This window comes from Spermophilus citellus, assembly GCF_964194105.1.
Source record: "Spermophilus citellus genome assembly, chromosome: 9".
Classification (NCBI taxonomy): domain Eukaryota; kingdom Metazoa; phylum Chordata; class Mammalia; order Rodentia; family Sciuridae; genus Spermophilus; species Spermophilus citellus.
In genome coordinates, this window is record NC_138191.1 from 537,424 (window position 1) to 545,541 (window position 8,118).

The window sequence follows — 8,118 nt, forward strand, 5'->3', positions numbered from 1 at the left end:
GATTTCAGGGGTGGTCCAACATAATATCCATCTTGGTAGTTAATGAATCATAATTGCATTGCTCTTGAAACTCCACATTCCCTATTTCTAATTTGGATAAAATTGCTTTTAACACCAAAATGCAAGGGACATATTCAGTCCATTCACAGTTATCTTTGTGTATTTTAATCACTTAAAGGCAATTTCCCCCTAGACAGCTTTACCCTACTCTTGAGGGACACATACCTCTGCTCTCAGTGGATATGAGCTTTGAGAATACAACTAAATTTTATGATTGGCTGGATATGTTGTTACCCAAGTGAGTACCATATCAGCTCAGCCATATTATCATCACGGCCCCTAAGTGTAGTGACATGGAAAAGTATTGCCCTTGGCATCTTCCTGTTCTCCTGCAAACATTTTCTTTTGCTGAGCTCATTCATTTTTATGGCTTCGGCTCTCACCTCTATAACCCTGGCCTACTCTCTCCCCTAGAAGGACGTCTCTACTTCCCTGTCTGGTTGTCAATCATAACCCTAAAACTTAACTCTCTTCTCCTTCACAAATCAGCTTTACTTTTCTGAAACACCAGCTTGACTGAAGTATAATTTATATATCATAAACTGAACCCACTTTAAGCATTATGATTCAATGATTTTTTTTGTAAATTTACAGTAAATTTGTATCCATTGCCAAAATCTGGTTTTAGAATATTTGTTTCACATGAAAAAGAACCTTATATCCATTTGCAACCAATCCTCATTCCTACCTGAACTAATTTGCTTTCTGTCTATATAGATTTTCCTTTTTTAGACAGTTCATGTAAATGAAATCACACAACATGCTGTCCTTTGCATCTCACTTGGTATAGTGATTTTGAGGCATTTCCATGTTGCAGTAAGTATCAGTGGTTCATTCCTTATTGCTGAATAATATCTCACTGTATATAGCTGTACCATCTTTTATTAATCGAGTCAGTCATCGGTTGATGGACATTTGGGTTGTTTCCACTTTGGGTGGGGCTAATTAGGAACATATAAGTGTCTGCATAGACATATTTTAACATTTATTTATTTATTTTTGTAGTTGTTTACTTGTCAGTATTCCTATTTTTGTTGCTTCCTCAACTGGACTGTAAGATTTCTTCAGCTTCTGTTGGAACTCTCGTCCTACTTCTTTGGCACCAGACACATAGTGGGTTCTTATCGATTCTTGTATGATAAATGGTAAGAAAGCAAACAGGAAAAGCCATTGTGAAATTTTAAGCCAGGGGTTCCTTGAGCACCTGTCCAGCATCCTCTACTAGAGGACTGACTCTGAGTAAAATCACTGATTACAAAACACAGCACAGAGTAGAGAAACGGGTGACTGATGAAGAGTCCCCAGATCAAGGCCAGCACCGTCTTTACTGGCACAAATGGCCTTGTTTACCTCACCCCTTCTTGGCATCTCTCTTCAGTTTCAACCCCTTCCTCCAATCCCAGAAAGCCCTCTGAGTGTCTCGCCTCCTGCCTTGAGTTCTGGGGAAAGGTCTCCAAGCTTCAGAATCAGCCTTTTTTTTCTTCCCAACAATATTATTCCCTCAGTGCAGTTAGCAATTAAGGAGGATAGAGGTAGGGCCAGATAACTTCTTAAAACAAAACAGAGTTAACCCTTTATTGTGCTGTCTGCCCAAGGGGTTGGGGAAGTGGCATCTTAAACCCAAAGGTATGAATTTCTAGTGGCAGAATTTAAAGGGGCATGTCAGGAGCATTAAGAAGACGCTGGTGATTGACATAGGCCTGAGAATAAGTGAAGTGTTAGGGTGGTGGATGGCCCCTAAAATCTCCCCTACAGTCAGATTTGGGTAATAATAGTAACCAGGACATCAGTAATAATAATAACCAGCATTTATCGAATCCTTCCCATGTACCAGGCTCTGCTGGCTCATTTATTTCCCTACTGCTGCAGGTGGAAAATGTCACTTGATGAATCCTAGTATTGTTAAGTAATTTTTCTAAGGTCACACAGCTTACTAATGGCAGAGCTGGGATTCAAAACCAGGCAGTCTAACCCCTTATAAGCATCCTGGGAAAATAGAGGAACAAACTTCATGAGAAAGACCTAGCTACCATCCCTGTCACCATCACAGTGGACAGGGGGCTGTCCTTGTCACATGCAGGGCACTGCATGCAGTGCTGAGAAGACAGAGGCCTCTGCCCCTGCCTGTTGGCACCAACCTGACCTTCAGGTCACCTCCAACACGTGCACCTCCAAGGAGCAGTTTTTGCTCATCTCTTCCCCCTCAAATATCTTTTCTGACTGCCGTTTCACTTGTGCCTCTGCCATTTACGCTCACTGTCACACTGTGGTGGTCTCCACACACTGTCACACTGGGTCAACAGCCCAGCCTGGCGTGGTGCTGAGTCCTTTGCCTGGTGACTCCTATGCTTCTTTAAGATTCTGCTCAGGTTTGTTGGCATTCCCTACTCTCCTATTGGATAGACACCTCTCTTTTCTATGCCCCCAACCCCTGGTATTTCTCCATATCATAGCACTTATTATAATTGTTTATGAATGTTTACTTGTCAGTATTCCTAACTAGATAGATCCCAGATCCCAACATCCTGGAACATGTCTTAAGTTCTTTGAATTTCATTCAGTTCTTTGCACCTGCCACACACTGGGTGCTTACTAAAAAACCTTCTTAAAACACATGAACCATCCATGCAAGGATAGAATCTCATGTCTGATTCATTTTTTGGATCCCAAAGATGCTATGCACTTTATAGATGCTCAATAAATATAACAAAAATAAGCTGTTCTAAAGCAGGCATGAGATTCCACTCACAGGATATGGGGGAACTCTGGGACCTACAGTAAAAACTGGATGATATTAAACATTTGCATGTTTAGGCTATGTTTAAATTGATAATATAAACAACTACCACTAAAATGGATGAGAAAGAAAAAAAAGGGTTTTTTGTTTTGTTTTGTTTTTGCTTAAAGTTTCTTGATTAATAAAATGTAGCTCAATATTTAAACCCAAGTCCATATGACTTTAAAGCCAGCGTTGTTTCTATTACACCGTATTGTTAGGATCTTAGAGTAGATGGGTCCTGAAGTATCAGTGTGGCTTAAATAATTCTAGAGGAAGAGACACTGCATGAACTGGAATAAGAGATGTGGATAGGTCTTTAGGGAGATCTATCTGGAGAAAGCACGTGGACTCAACTGGTCAGGGAGAAGCAGGGACATTGTTGTGACAATCCCAATCTGGAAACAGAAAACAGTAAATCCATTTAAGAAGGAATTTGTGGATATTGGTGACTGAGAAGATCCATAGACAAGAGGAGATTTGGAGTCAGGATTACTCCCAAAGTTTTGGGTTAGGTGGAAGACAGGAAATTCAGGGGGGAGACTTTGGAAAGAGGGTGAATTTGTTTTTTTTTTTTTTTTAATATTTATTTTTCAGTTTTCGGTGGACACAACATCTTTATTTTATTTTATGTGGTGCTGAGGACCGAACCCAGCGCCCCACGCATGCCAGGCGAATGCGTTACCGCTTGAGCCACATTTGTTTTGACAGGTGAAGTCCCTCTAGATGGGCGAGGAGCAGATAGATATGCAGGGTTAAGTTCAAATGAGGCCCGAGTTAGACTTGTAGATGTGTTGTTTAGACTCTAAGAGGTGATGGCTGAAGTGGGGAAACTGGAGAGAGGGGCTGATCAAAGAACTGAGGAGTCTAAGGAACACCCACAGTTTGGAGATAAAAGAAGTGATTTGAATCAATAAAGAAGACAAAACATGAATATCATCACTTCTTAGAATTCAGAGTTAAAGGGAAAAAAGGTCTTCATTAGGCGGATTTGGCCATTAGGTTTGGTCTTATTAAAGAGAACATTTCAGAGTGGTTGGGTTATTGACAGGAAGGAAAGAACTGTGGTGGCAGCTTCTATTTAAATAAGTTTGGAGTAAAAAATGGGGAAATGGAGTTTGCTATAGGAAGGATTTTACTGAAGATACTGAAGCAAAGGGTAGGTAGGCACTGGAAGGGAGAAACTGAGCAAGGCCCTTCAGGAGTGGAAAGAGAAAGCAAGGTTGGTCCTGCAATACAGAGGAGTATGGATAAAATTTGAAATAATTTCTCTGGAATATGTCACAGGCAACAATAAGACTCCATAAAACGAATGCCAAGTGATAAGAAATGGAGTTCAGTTTGTTTCATTGCTTTGGTTGGGATCCGCTTTCTTGGTTTCTTGTCTGGCAGCCCAGGAGGGAAAATGTGGGTTCATCTCAGCGTTAGGCGTTCCCATTGCTGCAATGGGTCCTGCATATAGCTAGATAGTAGCCTATCTAGCTACTGTGGCTATGAGAGCAACCTGGATACAAACCAAAAACGTGAAGTCAACGTTGAAATGGTTGAGAAGCAATTCAGGAGAAACTGGGAAGAGGTTCATCTTGCAAAGTGGGAAGAGTACAGGAGCAAATGCAGAACTTGGAAGAATAAAATCATTTTATTGTCTTCTAGGTAAATCTAGAAGGAAATCAAATGAACTAGGAGGGGCACTTTCCCAGCTCATGGGAAAGCAGTAAAGAATAAGAAACGAAATAATAAATCAGTAGAAACAGAGGGGGAAGAGGGAAGGGGGAGAAGAACCAATGTAAAGACCTGGTATGAAGCTCGATCAATCTGGGGAGAAATGGTCGCAGCTCATGGGACGCTTACTGAGTCTCATGCTAAGCCATAATGGACCACACAGTTGAGTCTGAAAAGTGGGGAGGGCATCAGCACTGAAATTCCAGTCATTTAGGACCCAGGAGAATGGCAGGTTGAATGTCACAGAGCTTGAATCTTCTAAGGCAGAATGACAAGAGTTAAGAGGCACAACAGTATAGGTTAAGCATGAAAATAAAGGAGGGAAATATCGGTGAAAACTTCTCAGGAGGTGGGAGGTCATCTCACAGATCCACCAGAACACAACAAACAGGGTGCCTCCAGTTCCCAGATGGGGGAAAGCACATCTGTCGTGACACACAACAGTACCTAACCTCTCACACGTCACTCCAGGTGAAGCTACGGGGAGGAAGGAAGGGGGAATGTTGATTTCTACCTTACACGAGAGACAGCCGGTCCCACATTCCCCAGCAGGAATGAAGCACTGGCACTCCCCCATGGCCCTCAGTGGACTGGTGAAAGTCAGGGCAAGGAGATGGGTTTCTCTGGTCGTGGACAACTCAAAGAAGAAATGATTTCCTGCCTATGTTATTCCAGCAGCACAAAAGGCAGGAGATGCCATTCCACTCTAACCCTTCAATGTGAGTCAGTATGACTTCCTGGGTAGTCTGCCTTGGCATTGAGATTCACTAGCTTTGGTCTGGACAGTGATGTAGATGAACTGGTCATAAGTAGTACAAGCAGCAGGGACCCATGGGCAAGCTGAGGACTTTGACCCTGGGAAGAATTCATTAGAGCCTCCTGAGTGGGCTCAACCTTTCTCAGTCTTAATCTCCTTGTTCCTAAGGTAGAACTTCATGTTCTTTCCACAATTGTAAGTACTGTCAGGAATGAACAATCCTGGGAAATTAGAACCGTGCTGTGGAGTGTTGAACTTAAATTCTAATCCCTAACAGAGAGCATGATCTTGGCAAATCACTGGACTTCCAGGTCAGCATTCTTATCTGAGAAATGGAATGGAGTTCCTTCCAATTCTAATATTCAGGCATGTTTATCAAGAGCTGAGGAAACAAAAGCACTTATTCCTTCAATTCAAAGTGTAGCATACAGTAGAAAGACTGGAGGCAAACCTAAATAATAACACAAATGCTATGTAGGAAGTAAGGAGCAAAACTTCCACCTCCCATGTTTGCAATCAGCAAATGCTTATTTATCATCCCTGAGAAGCAAATTTCAGTAGCTAAGAAAGTCAAAGCTAGGTTTCTTTAGTGTCAAAACCCTTTTTTTTAAAAGCAATTTTACCATTTGGATTTTTAAAAAAATTCCTTATCTTAGAATTTCTACAGTAGCAAAAACAGTTTGAAGCATTTATTTATAGGATGCTTTTAAAAATGACTTCACCATTATCCATTAGTGTTCACACACACACACACACACACACACACACACACACAGTGTCAGATCCTTGTATACCAAAATAGAATTCTTTCTCAAGTGACATGGAAAGGAATGGAAGTTAAAAAACTTAGAAGGCAAATATTCTAGTAAAATAAACTATTTAATAGAATAAACATTTTAAAACATGTCCATCCCATGTGTATTATAACTAAATTAATGTTACTACTGAGACTCTAACCTTTAGATTTTGTGACTTTTAGCATGCTTAAGTTCTTCTTTTTCCCTTACAAAACATTCATTTATTTTGGTTGCACAGAGCATGCTACAATTCTTGATATTATACCTTTTATTCTAGTGTTCTACACTTAATACTCCTTTGTATTTTTGTTCCAATAACAAAAATAATTTTGAACTCTGACACATAAGACTGCATGAGGGTTTAATGCCTAGCAAAAACAGTTAAGAATATTTAATTTGTGTCGTTATGAGTATTGTGAGCTTGCTGAGCAGAGGTGATCTAGTCTGGAAGACCCCAATTTAAGGCTTATTTTGGCAGTGTTTTTTACTGAAAGGTACAATCTGATCTGTATACCCTATGAGTCCTTCTTTCCACCTACATTGGAAATCCCAAATGTGTCTTGCATGTTCTGGGTTTGGTTGTCTTTCTCTTAGATCTGTACCATACCTGGCTCCCCCACCCCCCAAACATTTAAAGAAGTTCTTAGCTATGTTACATCACATATTCTATAGACAAAAGTTGACCAAAAAGCATTTTATTTTAATTATCTCCTGTTTGGAATCCCTCACTTGCTCTTAGGTTTCTATTGTTTACAACCATTATTGGTTTCTTTATTTATATCCTCAGTCACAACAGAAGACAAAGAGAAAACATCTTGCTAAAATTTTCCATAGGATCTTTGTGGGGGAGGTATGGCAGAGAAACTTACATGGCCAGTTAGGAGTTTTAAGTGGTTTGGAAAGCAGTGAATCAGCTTTAACATTTAGGGTTCTCTTGTACAATTCTTTACCACAGAACTATTCCTTACAAGGGTGTCCCAAGGAAGGTTTACTACTTATAGACAGGGAAATTGACACCGAAATAGGTATCCCGGTTAAAATCATGGGTAACAGAAGCAAGAGCAGAAGAAAATTTATCTAGGTCTTTTAGTGGGTTGCCTGTCTGTCTTTTGGGGAGAAACACGGCACATTCTAACCTGGGCAGACTACACTTAACTGAGTTCCAAGAGCTGTTGGGCCAGTGCACTGAGTTGCAGAAGCACCTGAGGTCAAGACCCCACAAAGCCCAATCGCAGAGATGAAGGGCGTGTATCTGGGGGAGGCTGCAGAGCAGCAGGTGTGCAATAACGATGGGTCTCGGCAGCCACAGGGCCACGCAGATAAAAGAGCTTTGATGCAGCAACGTGCTGAACCACGACGCCTTCACTTTTCCTCCTGAGAACAGGTGCCATCTAACCAGCCACTCTCACTTCACGGTGCGCAGTATCGGGGTCCGCTGGCTTTGAGCCTCCACTCCGGAGGTTTGGGGGGAGCGTACTGCGGTCGCGATTCCAAGACCTGGACAGAAGGTCCCCGGTGTGGCTCTAGGTGGCACTGCCCGTGCGGGGCGGGGGGGCCGGGCCCCGCGGGGAAGGACACCCCGCCCCGCCCCCGGCGGCAGGACCCCGGCGAGAATGCGCTCCGGCGCGGGGGGCGGGGGTGCGACGCGGGCCGCCCCCGGGAGGGGACGCGGCGCGCGGCAGCCGCCGGGCCAGCCCCGAGGTGACGGGAGGCCGGAAAGGGCTGGGCGGAGCGCGCCTCAGGTGCGGGGAGGCGGCCTCGAGCCGGGCCGGGCCGCGCCGCGCGAGGGCCAGACCTTGAGCAGCTCGCCACCGGTTTCGGCCAAAGATGGCCCAGTTCCACGTTGCCCTTCCCCCTCGTCGCCTTTCCCGTCTCCTCCGGCTGCTCCCCGGGCGGCGGGCGGCGCCGGGGCTCCGGGAGGGCGCGCGGGAGCCGGGTGCGGGAGAGGCCCGCCCACCCCGCCGCCCGCGGGAGGCGCTTTGAGTTGAGAAAGAGGGCTCTGCCAC